The sequence below is a fragment of the Ornithorhynchus anatinus genome, chromosome 2 (genome assembly GCF_004115215.2).
Source record: "Ornithorhynchus anatinus isolate Pmale09 chromosome 2, mOrnAna1.pri.v4, whole genome shotgun sequence".
Classification (NCBI taxonomy): Eukaryota; Metazoa; Chordata; class Mammalia; order Monotremata; family Ornithorhynchidae; genus Ornithorhynchus; species Ornithorhynchus anatinus.
In genome coordinates, this window is record NC_041729.1 from 35640039 (window position 1) to 35664417 (window position 24379).

At 44.4% G+C, this 24379-nt stretch overlaps 1 protein-coding gene across 11 annotated transcripts in view; it reads right to left on the reverse strand.

Annotated features, from left to right (window-relative positions):
- Positions 1 to 24379, reverse strand: part of USP22 (ubiquitin specific peptidase 22) — a 252394-nt gene that overhangs the window by 144233 nt on the left and 83782 nt on the right. Inside the window, exon 1 of one of the 11 annotated variants that reach the window (XM_029052309.2) lies at positions 3344 to 3362. The exons of the other annotated variants lie outside the window; for them this stretch is intronic. The gene's annotated coding sequence lies outside the window, so the exon portion shown is untranslated. Of the gene's footprint in view, positions 1 to 3343; positions 3363 to 24379 lie in introns of those variants that run through there. 11 annotated transcript variants of the gene reach the window in all.

Here is a 24379-nt window from a genome sequence, read left to right on the forward strand (position 1 = left end):
GTGAAGTGACTTGCCCAAATTCACACAGCTGACAAGTAGCGGAATTTCTGGTTTGGCCTTCTTCCCTTCAGATTGGCTCTGTGGTTGCCTAATTCCACCCACCAATTAAGCTGCACCCTTCAGTCAGAGTGAAACCTCAACTGGCCCCTTACGCTGAACTTACTAGCTTCCATCTCGCGACCCACTAGAACTCCAATTTGGCCACCGCTCCAGTCTGGGGGAGAGATGCCATCAACGGAGGTCTGGCTTCTCGGCCGTCAGAATGTTGGGATGGCTGTGGCTGGGAATTCTCTTGACTGCTGGACTGAGTCGCGAGGACCCGGAAAACCCTCCTCTAGCCACAGTGGTCTACGGATCTTCTTCTATTAATCGGGGTCCTTGTCTCCTGGATTCTCTCCAGGTGGGAGGAAAAAAAAAAACCCAAAACACACTGTGTTTCTGTTATATTGTACTCTCTTGAGTGCTCAGTACAGTGTTCTGCAAACAGTAAGTGCTCAATAGAAACAGGATGACCTAATGGCTCGAGCACAAGCCTGGGAGTCAGAAAGACCTGGGTTCTAATCCCAGCTCCGCCACTTGTCTGCAGAGTGACCTTGGACGAGTCACCTCACATCTCTGTGCTCAGTAACCTCATCTATAAAATGGGGGTTAAAACTGAGCCCTTTGCAGGACATGGACTATGTCCAAGCTAACTCGTATCTAAGCCCAGTGCTTAGTACAGTGCATGGCACATAATAAGCACTTGACAAATACGGTAAGAAAATTAAAAATAAAAGCCAGATCAACTGATTGATCCCGTGAGATCGGATTCCACCATTTCCACTCGACAAGGATGTTGGAGGACCGTTCCTTCTCACTGCACTCACTTCATCCTCCTGTCACGGCACAAAAAAAGTTAATGATGCTTCGCCTAGGCTTCAGTTACTATTATTAATAATATAACGGTATTTGTTAAGCGCTTACTATGTGCCAAGCACTGTCCTTATTAGAAAAGAAAGCAAAGCAAGCAGGAGAGCACACCAGTCTCGGCTTTCCATTCCGCTACAGTGGCTTAGCCATCGGTGCCGAGGCCCATGCCAGTTATCTACAGAGGGTGAGGTTGCCAGGAGCTCCTCAAGGAAAGGGAAGAGAGCCCTCGACTAGAAGCTCCCTTGCTACAGTACCAGACCATAATTCCTATTTGCTGCCACTGAACTTTCAAACCGTCGGTTCAGAAGGCCCAGAGCGTGGTGCTGCAGGCTCTTCGGGGTCCGATTCCTGTTGCCACACAGTCACGCACGTTAGAAAAATCAAACACATCTCAACCCAGACTCGAGATAACACGGCAGCCCAGAATAAGCCAAATGCAGGGTAGAATTTGCATCCTTTGCCATTCTCTCTTTAGTCAGCATGTTTTTCTGAAGTTCCTGAATACAGAATTTTATCACTCTTCCCCTATTCCAGAATTGCTCGATGAAAAACTGGAAAACCATTCCTTCAACTCCAGTCGCGCTCCAATTGCTCCAATCTGGCTATGTTCTCACCACATAATTGGAAGCCTAAAAATATTCCTTTTAGACCAACTCTTCTGCTCCCTGCACCTAAAACATAACAAATACATTTCCAGTGATAATTCTGAATGCTGAAAATAAAAACCTACTTTTGACTTTATCTGGAGGTATAGTCTTGCGGAAAGAGCATTAGGTTGGCAGTCAAGAGACCTGAATTCAAGTACGAATATGCCAACGGCAGTGAGTCCTGGGACAAGTCATTTGACTTTTCTCCGCTTCAATTTCTTCGTTTGTAAAATGGGGATAACAGCCCTTCCTTTCCTATGCAGCGTTGTGAAATAATGAAGAAAATTGGTGTAAATATTCCGTGCTCTTTAAATACTACCAACTCTGCCACTTGTCAGCTGTGTGACTGTGGGCAAGTCACTTCACTTCTCTGTGCCTCAGTTACCTCATCTGTAAAACAGGAATTAACTGTGAGCTTCACGTGGGACAACTTGATTACCCTGTATCTACTCCAGAGCTAAGAACAGTGCTCTGCACATAGTAAGCGCTTAACAAATACCAACATTATTAGTAGGTAAAGTATGAAGAAACCACCACCACATCAAATACTTTGTCTTTACTCATCAACAGATTGTAGCCTTTTCTAGATCCTACAAAACTGTTGAAAAATTTCTAAATATCTTAAGTTCATTCCCATTCCTCTAAGTTTGCTCTTTGGGGAAGAGTGCTACTTATATTAATTCATCCACTGTATGATTTTAAATGACAGCTAACGCGACTGACAATAAGTTAGAATGCTAACGCATTTCATTTGCTACCAGTATGGTAGGAACTTAGCTCTCACACTGCTACAAAAGTTAAAACATCTGACATCTTTTACTTAAATATGGGTGTTTATTTTAGGTCTATTTATTTTTTAAAAGTGTTGAGAAATCAATAGAGAAGGACACTGCAAAGTGAAAAGGTAAATATGGAACAATGGATCACTCCCTGCCCTGCTATACAATCTGTTCAGAAGCTAAATGCAAAGGTGGTTATATGGAGAAGCCTCTGCAGGAAGACGAAAGCTTGAGGAATTTTTAGACTGGGAAGGCTGAGGCTATAGGCAGGGAGAGGTGGCGAGGGCGGGGAAATGGGGGAGAGACGTGATTCTAAACTACAAAATCCCCTCCCCATTCCCCCTTCTCCTGCCCTCTGCTCTTCCCCCTTCATCTCCCCTCAACACTGTGCATATTTGCATATATTATTTATTACCTTATTTATTTTGTTAATGAGGTTTGTATCTCCATGATTCTATTTATCTTGATGTTGTTGTTTTGTTCTGTTTTGCTGTCTCCCCCTTTTAGACTGTGAGCCCGTTATTGGGCAGGGATTGTCTCTATCTGCTGCCGGACTGTACATTCCAAACGCTTAGTACAGTGCTCTGCACATAGTAAACGCTCCATAAATACGATTGAATGAATGAATGAAAATCATAAAAGGGGCGAACAGGATAATCGAGGAAATGCAGTTCACCAAATCCTGTCCCGTCTATATGAAGACGCACCCATCGAGGTTTGAGAGGGGTGGCCTCAAAACCAACAAAAGGAAATCCTTCTTCAAATGGGAAAGAGTAAGCGGATTGAATCTGTCACCACAGTGACGTGAGGTGGTGGTAGGTAGGGGGACACTGGGATAAATTAACAGAAGAGAAACCAGTAACAAAATATTGGAGACAGAGGGGGATCTTACAGGTACATCGCTACCCACGGGGACAGCGGGCACCGAGAGCCCCGACCACACTGTTCCCTCAGGCATCTGATTGAACCTTCCGGGAACAAGAATTCTGGGCTGGCTGGACCACTGACCTGAAGGACTGAGACGGCAGTGCTGGTCTTTACCAATAAAAGGCAAAAAACAAACTGGCTCTTCTTGGGTGTCTTGGACTTTAACGTGAACCTAAAATGAAGTGAAGACTTCTCAGCTGATGGTGGATTGAGGCAATAACGTAGTACGCTCTAAGACTGGGTTCCATTTGCCAAGTCCTGTTCAGACAACAGAGTGGAACTGAGTAATGCCAAGGGATCCATCGATCGTTAGTATTTATTGAGCGACTACGATGCGCAGAGCACTGAATAAGTAATGACACTAATGACGATGGTATTTCTTAAGCGCTTACCACAAGCCAAGCACTGTTCTAAGCGCTAGGGGAGATACAAGGTAATCAAATTGTCCCACATGGGGCTCACAGTCTTAATCCCCATTTTATAGATGAGGTAACTGAGGCAAAGAGAAGTGAAGTGACTTGCCCATGGTCACGCAGCAGACAAGAGGCGGTGCCAGTATTAGAACCCACGACCTGTGACTCCCAAGCCTGGGCTCTTCCCACTGAGCCACGTGGGAGAGAACAACAGAATTAGAAGACACGATCCCTGCCCTAAAGCTGCTTATGCTCTAGCAGGGAAAACACGGTAAAATCAATAATCAATAGGAGGCGAGAGGATATCTGTTGTTATACTAGCGCTACTACTGTAAGCCCATCAGTGGGCAGGGATGGTCTCTATCTGTTGCCGAATTGTACATTCCAAGTGCTTCGTACAGTGCTCTGCACATAGCACTCAATAAATACTATTGAATATTGAATAATTAAATATTCAATATTAAGTGCTTACTGTGTGCAGACTACTGTATTAAACACTGAGGAAAAAAAAATACACGGATCAATTAGACACGGCCCCTGGGCCTCGGGGGACCACAATCTAAAAATAAGATGGGGAAGGATTTGGTGACGGATAGTAGGACAGATGAAATAGGATAACTTAAAAGTACAGAGTCAAACAAGTCCAGTGGTTAAGGGGACCTGTACAGAAAGGCCTGAATAATAATTATGATAATAAACGATATTTGTTAAGCGCTTCCTATGTGCCAGGCACTGTCCTAAGCGCCGGGGTGGATACAAGCAAATCGGGTTGGAAACAGTCTCTATCCCATGTGGGGCTCACAGTCTCGATCCCCATTTTACAGATGAGGTAACTGAGGCACAAGAGTAGTAAAGTGACACAAAGTAGTACACAAAGTGACACAAGAGTAGTAAAGTGGTCACAAAGCAGACAAGTGGTAGAGCCGGGAATAGAACCCATGATCTTCTGACTCCCAGGCCCGTGCTTCTTCCACTATGCCATGCTACAACAGAAGGAGGATTGTCAAAACTCCTGGAACCACAACCAATTCAGAGAGCAGAAAATCTGGATAACCCCCAAAATTTGATTTTACCTCTGACTTCCAAGTCTGTGCTCTATCCACTATGCCATGCTGCTTTCTGCCTTCTACAATTTGGAGAGGCTGGGCACTGCCGGTACTTGAGTCTCCCATGGCCTGGCACTCATGGGACACGCCGGAAGCAGGGGTTCCGGATGTCACGACGGGGGAGTCGGTAGGGAGGCCTGGAGAAATTAAATTGGGGAAGCCCCTCCGACAAGAAATGGGGCTTCTAACGGTCTTTAAAATGGGGAGGGCGCCAGTCTGTCCTGTGACTTGATGAATCAATCGATGGGATTTTTTGAGTGCTTACTGTGTGCAGAGCACTGTGCTAAATGCTTGGAAGAGGGCACTAGAATAGGGTTGGTAGACCCGTTCCCTGGCCACGAGGATCTTACAAGGGGATGGAAGTTCCAAGCAAGAGGGACAGCGGGAGCAAGAGGTGGATGGCGAGAGAGATGAGAATAAGGTTCAGTGAGTAGGTAGGCTCCAGTGGGATGAGAGGTGCGAGCTGGGGCATAGTGGGAGCAGAGAGAGGACAAATAAGATGGAGTGAGTTGACTGGGTGCCTTAGAGCTCATTTGCTGGCCCAGCATTTCACACATTTCTCTACCACCACGCCACACATACCCCTCTTCACCCCTAAATCAAAAGTAGGAGCATGTGCTACTGACCCCTTGCTGCTTTTCAACAGTTACGGGACGAGAACGTCCTTTGCCCCCATGATGCCTTTTCTTAAACGAAAGCTCCATTACTGGAACTGTAATGTTTTTCCAACAACTCCCTTCTCAAGTAAATATATAAGTTCTAGCGGGCCATAAGGGGGTCTACCAGCTCTTTTATTACACTCTCCCAAGCACTTAGTAGAGTGCTCTGCATATAGTAAGCGCCACTGATTGATGAAGAAATGGTGATGCGATGCATCACACAAGTGGTTTATTCAGGTTTCAGAATTTAAATTCAAAAGCTTGCATTGAATAATCTTAATTTTTTACAGTCAAAATTGGAAAGAGCATGGGCCCGGGTGTCCAAGGACCTGAGTTTCAATCCCGGCTCTGCCGGCTACCTGCCGGGTGACCTTGGACAAATCGCTTAATTTCTCTTTGCCTCAGTTTCCTCATCTCCAAAATGGGGATTCGAGACTTGTTCTCCCTCCTTGTCCTGGGAGCCCTGTGTGGGACCCGGACTGTGTCAGAGTGATCTGATTTTCCTCTATCTACTCCAACGCTTAAAACAGGGATTTGTGCATAGTAAGCACCAATATCAGAAATATTATAATTATTATTCTTCATTCGACACCCTTTAGAGACATTAGGGGACTCATTTTTTTTTCCCCAGTGTCTTTCTCTAGAACAAAGGATATAACATTTACAGCCCAACAACTTTAGCTGAAGCAACCTCTCCCCCTGTATTCACAGATAACAACAGGTTACAGCATATGCCAGCCTGTACATAAATTAAACAAAGAATCCAGTTGCTTTCCAGTGAAGAGGCATAGGAAAGGGAAGAAATCATCTCTAAAGCTGTTGCAAAGGCTTGGCATTATGATTAAAAATATGAACTTGCAAATCAAGGTATCCTTTTTTGGTTCTTTGCTGAAGACAACCCAATGTAATATTTCGACTGATGCACGGGGTACCATAACTCTCTCCGTTTTCTTCAACAACAGCATCCATTTACTGCAGGTTCACCCAACAGGATATATGACACTCTACATGCTGCTTTTTCCCAACCACAATAAATTAAAGAATTCACTCAGTTTCCAGTTCCCTTAGCAAATGTTATTTGTAGCCATTTTTTTTCCCCCTGCAATAGAAGCAGGACATTTTGGGAATTGAAGAAAATTTCTCCTACGGTGACACGTGTGTTAAATTTCAACCCAAATGCATTCTGGCCTGTTCTGATCAGAGGGATCTCTGCTGGAAGCTCTGCAGCAAGGAGAGAGTAATGTTTCTTGGCATTTGTGACGGAGTTGAGTTAAAGATGAAACCTCTTTTCTGGATTCCTCGGGATGGGCTCTTCCTTTGAAGTGGATTTGAGGAAGAGGGCTCTATGGATAAGCTGATATATCCCCACAAGGGGGCTGCTCGGGAAGTCAGGCTTTGATTTCCAGGGTTATGAGCTTATGAGGAGGAGGAGGAAGGAGAAGGAGTTTGTGTAGTAAGTATTTTAGGCGACATTTTAAGACGTTCACTCAAAGAACTTAGCAGCTGAATTCCACAGGTCAGCTCTGCGGTTCTAGAAATAAAGAATCTTTAAGGAGCAGCTGGAAAATTTTGGGTTTGTAGCCCTTCTACTGGGAGGGGGGATGGCGCCGGGGAGCAAATAGGAAGGTAAATCGATCAAGTCAAATGGAAAGGGCAAAAATGAAAGAATATGAATTGAACCGTATTTTCAGATTATGCTTGGCAGTTTTCTGAATATTTTAAATTCAAGCTACAGAGTTTGGGATGGAAAGGATTTGCGCAAAAATCTGTGCAATAATAAATAATAGCATTTGTTAAGTGCTTACTATGTGACAAACACAATAACCCGGGAGGTGAAGTGGAAGAGGGAACTTCCAACTGCTTATCACAGAGCAATTTTGTACCTATGCACAATCAGCCACAAGCCAGAGACACAATCCCAACTTACTCTCCAGCATCTATTCTGCCACAAATATTTTTCCTTTCTTACACTGCCAAATCCTGGTATAATGACCTTTAAGCAGAAACTTCTATTTCCCACTCCTTTACCCGATCCAATATCCAAGTGGGGAAATGTTTTTCAAATTTCTCTAATATTCTTCCTTGACTGATAAAAAACCCACTCTGGATTCCTGTACTACTGTATTCTGAGAATATCACATCCGAAGACAGAATCCTACTTTAACCTCTGCAGAACTTTCTCCCCGAAGAGCTGAAGGTGAAAAAAGCTCAAAGGAAAGGATCAAGGCCAACACCTCATACTCCTCTGACACTTATCAAGTTTTACAAAAACCTTCGAGACAAAACTGCTGCGTTAAATGTCTAACTAAAATTAAGGGGTCTACCTTTATTAATGCATATCACACTTGGCCTCAATTTAGGTACGTAATGAAAAGCCACTCTTACTGTCATCTGTACAGCATCACCTGTTCTATTGAGTTCAATTTCATTTTCTTTGGGACAAAGTCCAATTGCTGGGGTCAATGACCTGATGTTTCTGCTTATAATGAAGGCTCAAATAAGGAAATTGAAAATGTTGCCTAACATCTTGAGAAAGGGGATCAAATTAAATGATCTAAGACAACCCTTCCCTGCATTTATTTCAGACAGGATTGTCAAAACTCTTCCTTCACTCTGCCTTCTTACCTCAAGGTGTCACAGGGAAAGGAACTTCATCTAGCATCAGCAGAGTTCCCTCCCCTTCTACCAAAGCAGAACCGAATAGGAGTCGAGGTTAACTTAAAGTCCTACTTACTACTAAAAATCAATTTGTGATTACAAAACACCACATCCAAATTTGGGCCTTAATCAATCTTCAAAGAGATACTAACAAAGACAACTTGTTTCTCCACAATGTCAGCATTCCGGTTAAATGTTCCAACTCTTCCCGATTATTTATTAGGCGAGCCTAGCAATTTAACCAAGCCATTGACTAGGCTAGCAAAAGGAAAAAAAAAACCACCCACATTCCAAAAAACAAAACAAAAAACGCCTCATGGTTGGAAGCCTCACAGAATGGGGCTTTTGCTGGATTGTTCCTTGGTGTGAAATTTAATATTAAAAAGACCCAAAAACAGAGTTTTCCTACTGTTATCAAGTAGGATGCTTTAAATACTTTCATGCACATTCTACTAATTAAGGCAGACTCTACATAAGTAACTTGAGCCCAGTTCCTTTCTCTTGGGTGTTTATACTCTCAAAATAGCCATCATTAAAGTGGACTCATTAGTAGTAAGATTTAAACATACAAACATCTTTGACTTCAGATGCTGTAAATCAAAACAAAAGATGCAAGACTGAAAGCAGTCCCTCCGGTTTTATAACATAAAGCTCTAGCTACAAGGGTATGGGCAGCAGGGGAAGGGCATGTGGGAACCGTGGGGAAATGGGGAAATAATTCAAAAGATTGTGTCGAAGGGGCGGGTAGAGAAGGAGGGGGAAAAAGTTGAATTATGTGGAGTCGGTGGAGCAGGAGAGGGAAAGGGCTGTGTGATTACCAGGGAGAGTTAAGATGTCGATGTGACTTGCAGAAAAGGAAAAAAAAATTGGCTGCCCTATCATGGATCCATTCTCATTCAATATAAATACATTAATGGAGTTAGAGCATTCATCTATTATTGACTGAGACACAATTCTGGGTAATTTGGGGGAAAATAAGGTATCCGATCCTGGTTCAGGGACCAATCTCAATCAACTGTTATCACCGAGCACTTACTAAGAGCAGAGCACTGTACGGTAGAACCGTTCCCTTCCCTGAACAAGCTTACAGTCTAGAGGCAGGTTCATCTCCCATTTACAACACTGTTCCTCTGGGAGAATTAGTTCGGAATTAGAGCATGCACTTTTCTGAGACCAAATGCCTCATAAGCCTGACTTCTGTCTTTGCATAAATGTGATACAAAACAGAGACGTGAAATTTCAGAAACCAAAATCAAATAGGTGCATTGCAGATTATTCTTTGTACCAACAGAACCTTAAAAGACACTAGAATGCAAGGTGTTTGGTCAAACGCCTGCTGTCAAAAGGATGAAAAGTTTAAGAAGTTGGATAGAGGAAATGAGATGGGACATTGGATTTATGTTTTCTGATGTGACTAAGGTAAGTCTTAATCACATTACGACAGTACTTAGATTAGAAGGATAAATCAACCTCTCTGACCTGAAAGTTTGAATCCTAGCCTACCTATATAGAGGCCAAGTTCTTCCTTCATTCGTGTTACCATGGCGATATTAAGCAGTAAAGGAACTCCTACTCAAGGATGACACTAATTAGACTAATTTTATGCTTGGTGCTTGGATTTAAATAAAAAAGAGCCCACAACAACTCAATCATGGAATTAGGAATAAGAAAATGGCATGTCATTTTAAGGACCACGTGAGAACATCTACCCTCTGGTCATCATCATGCCGAAAAGCAAGCTAATATTCTGGAAAACATTTCAGCCAGTGGGAATCCCAACCATCGTAAGTGCTGTACAAGAACACCAAAAACACACACACAAACACACACGATCTAAATTCAGAAAAAAAAAGCCAAGAAATTTCATTAGTAGGAACTGAGCCCTATGAGAAATCCAAATCTTCAAGTTACCCATACCAAATCCTACATAAACCAAATTGGCTCTAATAACAGATGAAACTGCTGCACTTTTTAAGAAGTATTAATCTTTCTAACTGCAAAAAGTCTCTTCACCACATTTTCTCCTTCATCTCTTCTCCCTAAAAAATGTACAACAGACCAGTGGCAAAATAGCCCTAATTGAATCTCAGAGTTTCTTTTGTCTTGCATTATAGGATAAGAAAAAAAACTTGGCCAATATTAAAGCTAAAGTCTATTTATCAGGCAGCATAAAACACATCTAATTATCGGCTAAGATTAGCTTGATGACACTGTAGGGAAGCTTATCGATTCCAACCTACATACAGTAATCCCTAAAAAAAATCGCCTGACAAGTCATCCAAGCTCATAGGATTTGTCGATTATGTACAAGAGGCAACCAGACTGCATTTGTGATTTAATTAAATAACAAAAAACAAAAAACACAAACCCAAAATGAACCACTTTGGAATAGCCAGAAATTCCTTAAAATAGATATTTATCTACTTCAGTGTACCAGCTACCTCTTGACAGAGTGGCCCAACATAATGGCCCAATTTTGTTCCCCACCCTAACTGATGAAAATTCAGGGGAAAACTCCTTTGACAAGGCACTTCGCCATGATATGTACTAAACCAGAAGAAAGGAAGTGAGGAAGGAAGGAAGTGGCATTGCAAAAGTCTCTCTGTGAAAAGACAATTTTCTGATTTTATTCAGTTGCCCTACCAGACCAGGTGAAGACTCATGGAAAATCTAGGTGAGGAAAACAGTATTTCACTTTTATAAGAAACATTGAGGGGAATAAAAGACAACCAATCAAATTTATTGAGCACTTAAGTGCAGAACACTCAATTAAGCGCTCGGGAAAGCACAATACGGCAGGATTGGCAGAAGCCATCCCTGCCTAAGTGGAGCTCACAGCCTAAGGGGAGAGAGAGACCTCAAAATCAGCTTCAGATCTGGGAGGGAAAAGACAAAACACTTGATGTCTGGCACACTGGTCATTGTGTGCTTCGGAATCTTGGGGTGGATTGGGCCCTGGGGGGGGTGTGTGTGACACTTGGGACACCACTGCTTTCCCTATCTTCAAGGCCCTTCTGAAACTGCATCGATTTAAGGAGGATTTCCTGGCTAATCTCTCATCTCCCCATCCTGTCCTCCAACCACCACCATCCTGCCAGTCCAGCATTTCCAAGTCACCTAAACACTTTGCTCCTCCTAAATCTTCTTACAGTTGCCTACACATTGTCATTTTCTAACAGTCCCCTTTCTACTTGAATTTATTTTAGTGCTGCGTCCTCTGCTATATGCACAGGGTCACAAAGGTCTCAGGGCCGGCGTTGGCCCAGGCTCTCCCAGGGTGGGCGCGGGCCTCTGACAGTGGCTGTCATGGACCGGGGCCTGGGGGTGGGGAGCTGGGGGGCTGGGGACCGGGGTCCTCTAGCTGGGGGTGAGTCCCATCCCCTCCATCCCCCCTCTACCCTCCTGTCCGTCCCCTGGGCATCCTGGGGGGCAACGGGGACCCTCTCCCTTCCCTGCTCCTGGCCTGGCAGCCCAGTGTGGGCAGGGATGGTCTCTCTTCACTGCTAAATTGTACTTTCCAAGCATTTAGTCCAGTGCTCTGCACACAGTGAGTGCTCAATAAATACAACTGAATGAATTGTATGCTCTTGGAGGACAGGGAGTGCGTCACTTCAACATCCTGTACTTTGAGTGCCTAGTACAAAATGGGTGCTCAATAAATGCTACTGCTCCACCTAGCCGTTGTGCTCTCCTAAGCACTTATTACAGAATTCTTTGCAGAGTAAACACACAATAAATGTAATTATTTTTGATAAATATAATAGCTTATCAATCGACAGTATCTACTGAGCATTTCCTATGCTCAGAGCGCTATACAACGCACTAGGGAGATTCTTGTCCTCAAGGAGTTTACAATCTGGCAGGGGGAGATGGACGTAAAATCAACCAAGCGCTTAATACAGTGTGGTCCGGTTGTGCCTTGCTTTAGCAGGACGGGGCGGCCCCAGTGGGCCTCCTGAAGTTGAAAGTGTTAGCCTGTGACCCCTTTGAGGGACAGGGACTGGATCTAATTCTCAACTGCTATTCTCTCCCAGCACTTAGTACAGGGCTCTGAACCTAGTAAGCGCTTAATAAATACTACTATTACTTTAATTTGCTGCTTTCCTAATACAACCCAGCCCCCCCACTTCCCTCCTCTACTGCCAAAATCACCATACCTTGAACTCATCCATCTCGCCGTCGACCTCTCCCCCACGTTCTGCCTCTGCCCTGGAATGCCCTCTCTCTTCATAGCCAACAGACGACCACTCTCCCCTCCTTCGAAACCTTATTAAAGGCGCGTCTCCTCCAAGAGGCCTTCCCTGAGTTGGCCCTCATTTCCTCTTCTCTTACTACCTTCTCAGTCATTCGTATTTTGTATCTCTTGTGTCAAATCTTGCACATGGATCTGCACCCTTTATTCATCCCGCCCTCAAGCCCCTCACCACGTTTGTCTGTATTCGTAATTCATTTATTTATATTGTCTCCCCCTCTAGACTGTAAACTCGTTGCGGGCAGGGAACGTGTCTACCAACTCTGTAATACTATACACCCCTGAGCACTTAGTTCAGTGTTCTGCACACAGTAAGCCCTCAATACGTCCGATTTAATGATTATTCTTGCTCCTCCTTTACTATACTTTTCCCTAGCACTTAGTACTTAGTACAGTAGATGTTCGATAAATACCACTGACTGAATACCATGCAGCCCTATGGCTTCTCAAAATAAGGTTGAAGAGGACATGGGAGAATTGACATCTTGTTCATCTGCAAACATTAATCTATACTTTTTTCCCTCATTGAGCCTCTGCCTGTTTCTCAATCTGTCTACATTAGCCATGAAAATGTGTTACTGCAACAGCTATTAGGCGTTAGCTACATAATCCAGATCAAGAACACATATTAGTTAACTGCATAGTTCAGGAAAACATGCATTTTACTTAGAGTTCGCTTTGAAATTCCTTTAACTTACCCTAGTAGAGGCCTTGCTGATGAATACGCCAAATAACTCATCTTGTTAAAAAAAAATCCTAAGTCTAACAGCCACGTCTTACCCAACCTGCCATTTGATATTAATTTTTTAATTAATACAGTCATTTCATAGAAAACCCAGGAGTATCCAACTTGTGAGATGATCCGATTTCCCTCCCTCTACTGTGAGATGGCAGAATTTTTTTTCTTCAAATGAATACCGGATCACAGCATTATTTAATGATGATGGAGCCCAGACAGCACAAAAAGAAGCTCCCTCCAGCACAGCAGGCAAGCTTGGAAGAGGAATTGGGGCAGTTTCCCAGGTTTTCTTAGACTCTCGGGGTATACTGTTTAAACCAGATGCCTGTGGAGATCTGAGAAGAGGGTTGCGTCTGTCCCTGTTCAGGTCTAATGAAGCAGTAATTTGCCATTGGGTGGAAGATCTGTATTGTCTAACCGCAATACAACAGAGGTGATTATTTTATCATCAGATGCTGGAATCTTAGAGAACAGCATCCTGACTTTAGAAGCGCTGTCTTTAAAATACTGACCTGACTCTGAATAGGGGCCAATGTCAGAGTGGCTTAGTGGATAAAGCACGGACCTAAAGGTCAAGGGACCTGGGTTCTAAACCTGGCTTTACCACTTGTCTGCTGTGTGACTTTGCGCAGGTCACAACTTCTCTGTGACTAGGTTACCTCATCTGTAAAATGGGTATTAAGACTGTGAGCCCCATATGAGAAAGGGACTGTGTCCAACATGATGATCTTATATCTTCCCCAGTGCTTAGAACGGTCCTGGACACATAGTAAGTGCTTTAACAAGCACCAATAATAAAACAAAACAAAAACTAATAGTGAACCGGCTTCTGCAGTAAACAAACACATTGGGCAAGTTGGGCTGATTATTCCCCTTCCTCCTTAGACCTCAGTGGGAACTTCCTGCTTTTTCAAAACTTGTTCGTCTGTGTACATGCAAGTGTAAACGTTTCCTCCAATCACAGGGGAATGCACCCAGGACAAAGAGAAGCAATACAGACATACCGTGGAGGAAGGTTCCGGCTGAATGGTGGGCATGGGGCATCGTGGTTGTCCGGGCATGCACAAGAAAAATACTGCCTATGGTGGTATCTGGCCCGGGTAGGGCATGAGGTCTGGTCCTATTGGTTGCATATGTGTGGTGTATATCGCCTGGCAAGGCCCAGGAGGGGTAGCCAAGAGGAAATGCGTGGGGATCTCCGAGGACCAGACTCTAGCAGGGGTCTTGAGCCCTCCCCTCCACTGAAGTCACTTCACTTCTCTGTGCCTCGGTTACCACAACTATAAAATGGAGATTGAGACTGTGAGCCCCATGCAGGACAGGGATTGTATCCAACCCGATTTGCTTGTATCTACCCCAGTGCTTAGTATTGTGCCTGGCACATAGTAAGCTCTTAAATACCACAATAATCGCTACTACTGTTATTGCCCATTCTCACCCCCAAAGGTCTGCAAGTGGAAGCAGTGGGTTCCCTCCTCCCCGTTTGATCACGGAAGGGTGGAAGGCAAGAATTGGGAGCCTTAACTGGGAACGATAGCTGTGAGCGTGAGAATGGGGGGTGGAGAAAAACTTGCCACCCTTCTAATCCCAGAAGAGAAGCCACCCTTATGGTGGGGAGAGAAAGAGAGAGAAAGAGAGAGAGAGAGAGAGAGAGAGTGTGTGTGTGTGTGGTGGGGGAAGGAGGGAGCACATCAATTTCTACATGGCTCAAGGCATCATTCCAGAGACGGACATTTTGCCTTACAGAAGAAAGGCAGTAACCCCTTGGATGAGGTTGGGGGTGGAGAAATTTTAGCTTTTCCCTGCCCTGGAGTTTTGAATTCCCTCTATCCCTCACCTCCCCTGCTGCTGAGTGACCTGGGGCAAGTCACTTCACTTCTCTGTGCCTCGGTTACCTCATCTATAAAATGGGGATTGGGACTGTGAGCCCCAGGCAGGACAGGGACTGTGTCCAACCCCCAGTGCTTAGGACAGTGCCTAACACGTAGTAAGCTCTTAAATACCACAATAATCGCTACTGCTGTTATTGCCCATTCTCACCCCCAAAGGTCTCCAAGTGGAAGCATGCAGGATGGGGCTAGTTTACCAAAATTCAAGAAAGAAGAGATCTTTATATGGATATGTGGGTATTTTTACAATTCTCCTTTCCCTTAGTCTTACTGAGCGGAGAATGAAGGAGAGAATTGAGGACCCTCTCCCCACAAACCATCCATGTGGTCCAAGGATTAATCGAAGGATTAATTTACCTAGTTTCCTGAAAATAGATGGAGATGTTTTCTTCAGACACCTTTATGCCAAAGCAGATAGAGTGAATTAAGGGAGGCTGGCTCAGGCACCGAGGAACAGGTCTGACTGGGAAGTCGATTCCATTCAGGAAAAATCTGGTCCCTCTACACCCAATTCAGCCACAATTTGAGAAGGCCCCCATTTTTCCTCTCTCAATTTACCTCTGGCAGAGGCTTTTTTCTTGCTTACCGTGGAAAGTGATGACTGACTGGATAGTCATCAAATGTGTTGAGACTGGCAACCAGGAAAGACCCATTTTATTCCAACAGACACCAAGAAATTCACAGACAAGAGGAAGTCGTTAGGAGGGCAAGAGGGAGCAACAGAAAGTGACCTATGAAAACTCTGCTACATTTTATACCCTGAAGCGGGGCAAAAAATCCATTGAGCAATAATTAAAACTTCCAGCCATTAGACAAAAGGGGAGTCTACAGGGAAAAAGAGAACTACGATTCAATGCCACAGTTTCATCGCCTCAAAAAAGTAGCCGAGTGCTCCAGGTTTAAACAACCTACTCACAGACCGTATGGGACGTTGAGGAAGAATTGTCCTCCTGCACCTTGAAACCTTAGATGCTTTCGTGGATAAAAAAAAAACCAAAGGGAAGAGGTGTAACTAGGGTGGGGCATTTGAGCCAGCCGCCCTGATGGCAACTTAGAAAGGAGTGAATGAAGAGCCCGAGTTACCCAACTGGTTTGGGTTTTTTTTTCCTTTCTTAAAGTAAACTTGGTTTTCAAAGATGTCTGAGCATGCCCCTGGCTCTTTGTGTCTTTGCAGAGATGATTTTCAGTACATGCTACAGCCAGGCTGGAAAAGGTGCCCTCAGCTCTGGGGATAGACTCAAATACACCAAACGTGCAGGTGGTTAGTGTGGGAAGGGGTAAGAAGATGAGATATGCACTGTGGAGGTGGAATTTGCTGGAGAGGCGATGGGGGACAGAGGGTGGAACTGGGGAAACGGAGGCAGGAAAGGAGCCCACTACACTGTTAATGAAGACACTCCTGTTCTACTGAAGACGCTAAAAGAGGGGTGCAAGTCATCCAACTCTGCCTGGAGCAAAAACAACTGGTTACCTCATGATCTAAAAAGGGAAGACAGGGGAAAAGAGAAACGACGTCAACTTGGGCTGGCCACTTGAGGCTGCCAAACCCTTTGAAATTTCTCTCGGTTTCTCACCGGGATAGTTAACCCTAAAGTTTTTACAGTAACACGAAGCAGCACGGCCGCTGGATAAAGCACAGGCCTGGGAGACAGAGGACCTGGGTCCTAATCGTGGCTCTGCCACTTGCCTGCTGAGTGAACTTGGACAAGTCAGGTAACTTCTCTGTGCCTCAGTTTCCTCAGTGGCAGAATGGGAGATTCAACATCTGTTCTTTCTCCTACTTAGACTGTGAGCTCCAGGTGGGACAGGGACTGTGTCCAAATTCATTAACTTGTATCCACCCCAGGTCTTAGAACAGTACACAATTAAGTACCACCCTGCCCCCTCCTACCTCACCTCCCTTCTCTCCTTCTTACAACCCTGCCCACGCACTTCCCTCCCCTGGAGCCAAACTTCTCACTGTGCCTCCATCTTGCCCCCGACCACTGGCCCACATCTTAACTCTGGCCTGGAACGCCTTCCCTCCTCAAATCTGCCGGACAATTACTCGCCCCGCCTTCAAAGCCTTACTGAAGGCACACTTCCCCCAAGAGGCCTTCCCAAACTAAGCCCCATTTTTCCTCATCTCCCCCTCCCTTCCGCATCGCCCTGACTCGCTCCTTTTGCTCTTCCTCCCTCTCCTCCCTGACCCACAGCACTTACGTACATATCTGCAATTTCGTTTATTTATACTGATGTCTGTTTACTTGTATTGATGTCTATCTCCCCCCTCTACTGTGAGCTCCTTGTGGGCAGGGATTGTCTCTCTTTGTTGCTGCAGTGTACTTTCCCAAGCACTCTGCCCACAGTAAGCACTCAATAAATACAAATGAATTGATTTGACTGAATTAAATACCGTTTACAAAAACATGGACAAAAAGCACAATACAGTTATTTGCATTGCACTTTGTAGAATACTAAGGCTACCTCTGACTAATCCCTCACTTCCCCTTTTCACCTTACTTTCTGCACCCTCTTAAGACATAACATTTTCAACCCCACTTCCTCAGCATTTAGGTACATATTCACTTATAATTTATTTTACTGAGTCTCCCCCTCCAGTCTGCAAGTTCCTCGTGAGCAGGGATCACGTCTTGTTGTATCAAACTCTTCCAAGCACCTAGTAGAGTGCTCTGCATACAATAACTGCTTAACACCGTTGAAACAATCAGCCACTATTTACTGAGTGCAGAGCACTGTACTGAGCACTTAGGAGTGCAGTATACAGTCCGTAGACATACTCCCTACCCACAGTGAGCTTATGAGATTGATAACTGATAGAGCGCTGGCCTGGGAGGCAGAAGGACCTGGGTCCTAATCCTGGCTCTGAAACTTGCCTTCTGGGTGACTCTGGGCAAGTCATTTCACTTCTCTGTGCCTCAGTTACCTTATCTGTAAAATGTGGATTAAGACTGGGAGCCCCGTATGGGACATGGACAGTGTCCAACCTGATTAACCTGATTAGAGAAGCAGCATGGCTCATTGGTAAGAGCCCGGGCTTGGGAGTCAGAGGTCATGGGATCGAATCCCAACTCCGCCACGTGTCAGCTGTGTGACTATGGGCAAGTCACTTCACCTCTCTGTGCCTCACTTACCGTATCTGTAAAATGGGGATTAACTGTGAGCTTCATGTGGGACAACCTGATTACCCTGTTATCTACCCCAGTGATTAGAGCAGTGCTTTGCACATAGTAAGCACTTAACAAATACCAACATTATTATTATTAACTTGTCTCCACCCCAGCACTTAGTACAGAGCCTGTCACACACTAAGCGCTTAACAAATACCATAAAATGCAATATAAAAGTACAAATCGGGGCAGCTATGTGCACGCAGTCAAATGCTAAACGCACCATCATCTGACACTTTTCCCTATACTTTTCCCTACTCGAGTCTTGTCGCTAATGTGGGTGAACTGGTCAAAAGATCGCCAGGAGGGCTCTTGGAGAAAGGATGCACATGTACAACACAGGTGCCCTGCTAAGCCAAATAACACAGACTAAAAGATTCCACTGAAATTCATTCAATCGCATTCATTGAGCACTCAGGGTGTGCAGAGCACTGTACTAAGCACTTGGAATGTACAATTTGACAACAGATAGAGACAATCCCTGCCCAACAAGAGGCTCACAGTCTGAAATGCCCGATGAAAGCCATTTTCCACAATGAAGACTGTTTGCAGCAAAATCCATTAACACGACACACCTAAGCGTCTCTTGTGAACCTGAAAAGTGAGATTTAGAGAAATCTGCATCCCACTATGTGACTCAAGGTAAGACCTAGGCGTGACAAGTTGTGGGAGGTCACAAGTGAAAAGTATCACTTCCTGACAACATGAGTGCAATTGCTGGTCTCTCTGCCTCCAGCCTGCCCCTACTCCCCTAGCCATGACACCATTTTGACTTTAGTTTCCATTTTGGGTTTTTGAATCAATCAGTCAATGGCATGTACTGAGCACTTATGTGCAGACCACTTGGGAGAGTATTAATATTATTATGGTATTTGTTAAGTGCTTACTACGTGCCAAGCTGGGGGGATACAAGGTAATCAGCTGTCCCACGTGGGGCTCACAATCTTAATCCCCATTTTCCAGGTGAGGGAACTGAGGCCCAGTGAAGTTAAGTGGATTGCCCCAGTGCAGACCACTTGGGAGAGTATTAATATTATTATTATTATGGTATTTGTTAAGTGCTTACTACATGCCAAGCTGGGGGGGGGGGTACAAGGTAATCAGCTGTCCCACGAGGGGCTCACAGTCTTAATCCCCATTTTCCAGGTGAGGGAACTGAGGCCCAGTGAAGTTAAGTGGACTGCCCCAAGTCACACAGCAGACAAGTGGAGGAGCCGGGATTAGAACTCACGTCCTCTGACTCCCAAGCCTGTGCTCTTTCCACTAAGCCACACTGCTTCAGAGTTGGTAAACATCCGACTCCCTCCTCATCTAGACTGTAAGCTTGATGTGGGCAGGGAATGTCTGTTTATTGTTGTACTGCACTCTCCCAAGTGTTTAGTACAGCGCTCTAAACATAGTAAGCACTCAATAAATAAATACGATTGAATGAATGGATGTTTCCGGAGTATTTGTCCTTGTTTCTTATGTTATTTTGTTTCACTGCTCCCAAAGTGTCTGTCTCCAGTCCTCTCCCCCATCAACATTCATTGATAGTAAGTCCCTCGAGGAACAGGGCGTGTATCTTATTTCCACTTGGATATTCTTTCCTCACACTTAGCACAGTGTTACGCACACAAGCACTTAATACTATCCCTAATACTAGAACACCACCCCCACTACCAGTTTCGTCCCTCTTCAAATTATTCAAGAGAAGCAGCGTGGCTCAGTGGAAAGAGCCCGGGCTTGGGAGCCAGAGGTCATGGGTTCTAATCTCGGCTCTGCCACTTGTCAGCTGTGTCACTTTGGGCAAGTCACTTCACTTCTCCGGGCCTCAGTTACCTCATCTATAAAATGGGGATGAAGCCTGTGAGCCCCATGAGGGACAACCTGATCACCTTGCATCCCCCTAGCGCTTAGAACAGTGCTTGGCACATAGTAAGCGCTTAACAAATACCAACATTATTATTATTCAACACTCTGCCAAGATCACCCTCCTAAAACTTCCTTCACAACAGACACTGCTCTTCAAAAAAACCCCAAGGGCTACGGGTTTCTCTCCCCAGACAGGTACAACCAAACCATTTACGATTCTTCTCTAGGACTCTCCCCTTTATATCAACTCCTTCCGGGCAGGGAACATATTTATCAACTCTGCTGTTTTGCACTCCCTCAAATGCTTAGTACAGTGGTCTGCTTACAGTATATGCTCAATAAAAGCCATTAATTGATGCATGCTCTCTTTACCACCGCCATCCTAGCTCTTCCTGTTTCCTCAGCCAAAAGCGAACCTTCTTACCTTTCCTCACTTGACTTTCACCTCTCCTCACTTCTGCCCCACTGCTTACTCCTTTGCCCTTTCAAATCGACCCCACCTTTTTCTCTCTACCTTCAAGCCCTCTGGAAAAATCTTCCCCCTTCATGTGACAATCCCAAACTGAACTAATTACCACCTCCACCGGTCAGGTCACCCTAACAGCAACCCTAGCACTTGTCTGAATTGATTTATTTCGTTTTTCATTTTTGTATCCCTTTTCCTCCATAATGTTTCCCTCCATATTCCCTCCATATTGTGTATCTATGTTTTTATTTCTGCCCCCATTACTTGTGCCTGCTTGTCTCCTCCATTCGGGTGTAAACTCCAGGGAGGGAGAATGTCTTTTCTTGCATCGTATGCTACCAAATCCGTCCCACGGCACTTACGTACATATCGGTAATTTCTTTTAATGTCTGTCTCCCCCTCTAGACAAGCTCCTTGTGGTCAGGGGATATGTCTACAAACAGTATACTCTCCCAAGTGGTTAGTACAGTACTTTGCACACAGTAAGCACTGAATAAATGTGATTAATATAGATTTCTGCCCAGAGCTTCTCCATACATAATAATGAATGAAAAGCTCAGCACAACTCAACTTTCCTAGGAGTAACTTATGAGGAGAATGGATCCCCAAAGAGTGCTGCACAGTAAGTTAAAACAGGGTGACCAAAAGCACGGAAAAAAGAGACAATTCTTAAAGATGTAGCCAAGGGCAGCCTCAGCCAATGCACGTGGCATTACCCACGTGTCTACTGTGTGACCTTGGGCACGCCACTTAATAATAATAATAATAATGGTGGCATTTGTTAAGTGCTTACTATGTGCAAAGCACTGTTCTAAGCGCTGGGGGGATACAAGGTGATCAGGTTGTCCCACATGGGGCTCACAGTTTTCATCCCCATTTTACAGATGAGGTAACTGAGGCACAGAGAAGTTAAATGACTTGCCCAAAGTCACACAGCTGACAAGCGTCAGAGCTGGGATTAGAACCCATGACCTCTGACTCCCAAGCTCAGGCTCTTTCCACTGAGCCACACTGCTTCTCTAACTTCTCTGTGCCTCAGTTACCTAATCTGTAAAATGGAGATTGAGACTGTGAGCCCCACATGGGCCAACCTGATTATCTTGTACCTACCCCAGTACTTAGAACAGTATTTGGCACGTAGTAAGTGCTTAAATACCATAATTATTATTATTATTATTATTATTACTACAGCTGGATGATCCCAGAGAACTGCAGCAGATGGACCGACTTGAAGTGTGGCAACCATGAAGCGATTAGACTGTAAGCCCATTAAAGGGCAGGGACTGTCTCTATCTGTTACCGATTTGTTCATTCCAAGCGCTTAGTACAGTGCTCTACACATAGTAAGCGCTCAATAAATACTACTTAATGAATGAATGAAGCCTGGCATTTTTCAGGGGGCAGAGCATCAAAAGGACCACTAAAATGAAACTTTATTATTTACTGAGTGCTTACTTTGTGCATAGCCCTGTACTAAGCATCTGGGAGAATACAACAGAATTGGTAGACATGTTTCCCACCCAAAAGGAGCTTACTGTCTAGAAAACACCACCAGGCACTGCAAACAGGAAATACATAAGGGTTTACTGTTGTTCAGGAAGGACTGCTTCGGCCTTCGGAGCCACACCCACACCCGTGAATCAATTTCACTAACAATGTCATAATATTCCAATACCAAGGAAACATACCCAGCGCTCAGAACAGTGCTCAGCACATAGTAAGTGCTTAAATACCATAATTATTATACACAAGGATAAAATGCCATTCTGAAAAAAAAAAATCTGTAATTTATTTCTATATTTGTATTAATGTCCATCTCCCCCTCTAGACTGTGAGCTGGTTGTGGGCAGGGAATGTGCCTTTTTGTTGTTGGATTGTACTCTCCCAAGTGCTTAGTACAGTGCTTTGCACAAAGTAAGCACTCAATAAATACAGCTGAATGAACACTCTGTCCTCACTCTTCAGCTTGTAGGCATTCCCCACCGTCTCACCTTTGCTTCCTGCCTAATTTAATTTGGCAGCAAGAAAGTGGGCGCACTAAGTTCCAATAGGTGATTAGTTGGAGTACTCTCCATTTCACTCTTCAGTGAACCCAAGCCCACTTGCTAAAAGTCAATGGACGATACTGCAATGGGCATTAGGAAAACAGCAACAAATTGGATGGTTCCAGCCTTCAAACTTCTGTTTGTTTTAATTTTGGAGAAGTCAAACGAAGTGAAAGTAGCCCTGGCCGGTTAAGATGCTAGGGTGATGAAAGGTGTGGTCCTTAAACCCATCTTTGGAAAAACAATTACAATGCCTAAAACACAGGCTTCACTTTAAAACGTCAGTCTTCTTGGTTTTGCATCACCGAGGGAGTTTAGATCAGTTCTCTCTTCAGACTGCTTGAAGAAAATGGTCAAATATGCAGAAATGGCAAAAATGCTGCCAGATCTGAACTGCTGAAATTTCCTTAGGCAGGATATGCTTGCATAAAAAGCTCCACAGCGTAACAGGTAATACAAAAGAAAAATACTCTTAAACACAATCGTGTCTTCTAAAAACTGCTGAATAACTTATAAGTTAGGTACTAAGTCTGTTCCCCCCAATGTATACTGAGCTTCCTGACAAAAAAAATAAATCCCTTAAGAAAACAATAACTCTAGAAATTCAAGTCCGAAGCAACACACTCTGAAAATGGTGGACTCAACTTAACTCTCAGTTTGCTAAGCAGCGTGGCTCAGTGGAAAGAGATCGGGCTTGGGAGTCAGAGGTCATGGGTTCTAATCCCAGCTCTGCCACTTGTCAGCTGTGTGACTTGGGGCACGCCACTTAACTTCTCTGTGGTCAGTTACCTCATCGGTAAAATGGGGATTAAGACTGTGAGCCCCATGTGGGATAACCTTGTACCCAGTATACCCAAGAACAGTGCTTGGCACATTGTAAGCACTTAATAAATATCATTATTATTATTATTACTAATTCCTGCCACTTTTTCATCCACTGCATTTCCCAAATTCCCAATTCTCTCTCCATCACTTCTTCCTCTCCTCTCTCCTCATCCAAAATGACCACCATCCTATTCTAAATGCTCACCATATCCTAACTAGGATGCGGTATTAGCCATCTCGCTAACTAGTCCCCCTGTTCCCAGCATACACCATTTTTCAAAAACACCCATCACACAGCTCTACACTTAAAAATAATCCGTCGTTACCCATTTCTCTCCATATCAAGTGGAAGCTGACAACTGGCTTTAGGAAATCCTGGCTCTTCCAAGACCTTCTCAGGCACCATCTCCTCCAGGAGACATTCAATCAGTGGTACTTACTGAGCGCTTACTATGTGCTGAGCATCATTCTAAGTCCTTGGGCGAGTACAACACAACAGAATCAGCAGACAGGTTTCCTACCCATTATGACCTTAGAGGCTAGAGGACATTCATTCATTCATTCATTCATTCATTCAACGGTGTTTACTGAGTGCTTACTATGTGCAGAACACTGCACTAAGCCCTTAGGAAGTATAATTCAGCAACAGATAGAGACAATCCCTGCCCACAATGCACTCACAGTATAGAAGAAGGGAGACAGACATCAAAACAACAGGCATCAGTAGCATCATTATGAACAAATAAAATTATAGATATATACACATCATTAATAAAAATAGAATTACAATTATAAATATGTACAAATATACCCCAATGTTGTGGGGCTGGGAGGGGGGTAGAGCAAAGGGAGCGAGTCAGGGTGATGGGGAGGGGAGGGGGAGCAGAGGAAAAGGGAGGGTTATTCTGGGAAGGCCTCCTGGAGGAGGTGAGCTTTCAATAGGGCTTTGAAGAGGGGAAGTGTGCTAGTTCGGTGAATGTGAGGAGGGAAAGCATTCCAGGCCAGAGGTAGGACGTGGGCCGGGGGTAGATGGTGGGACAG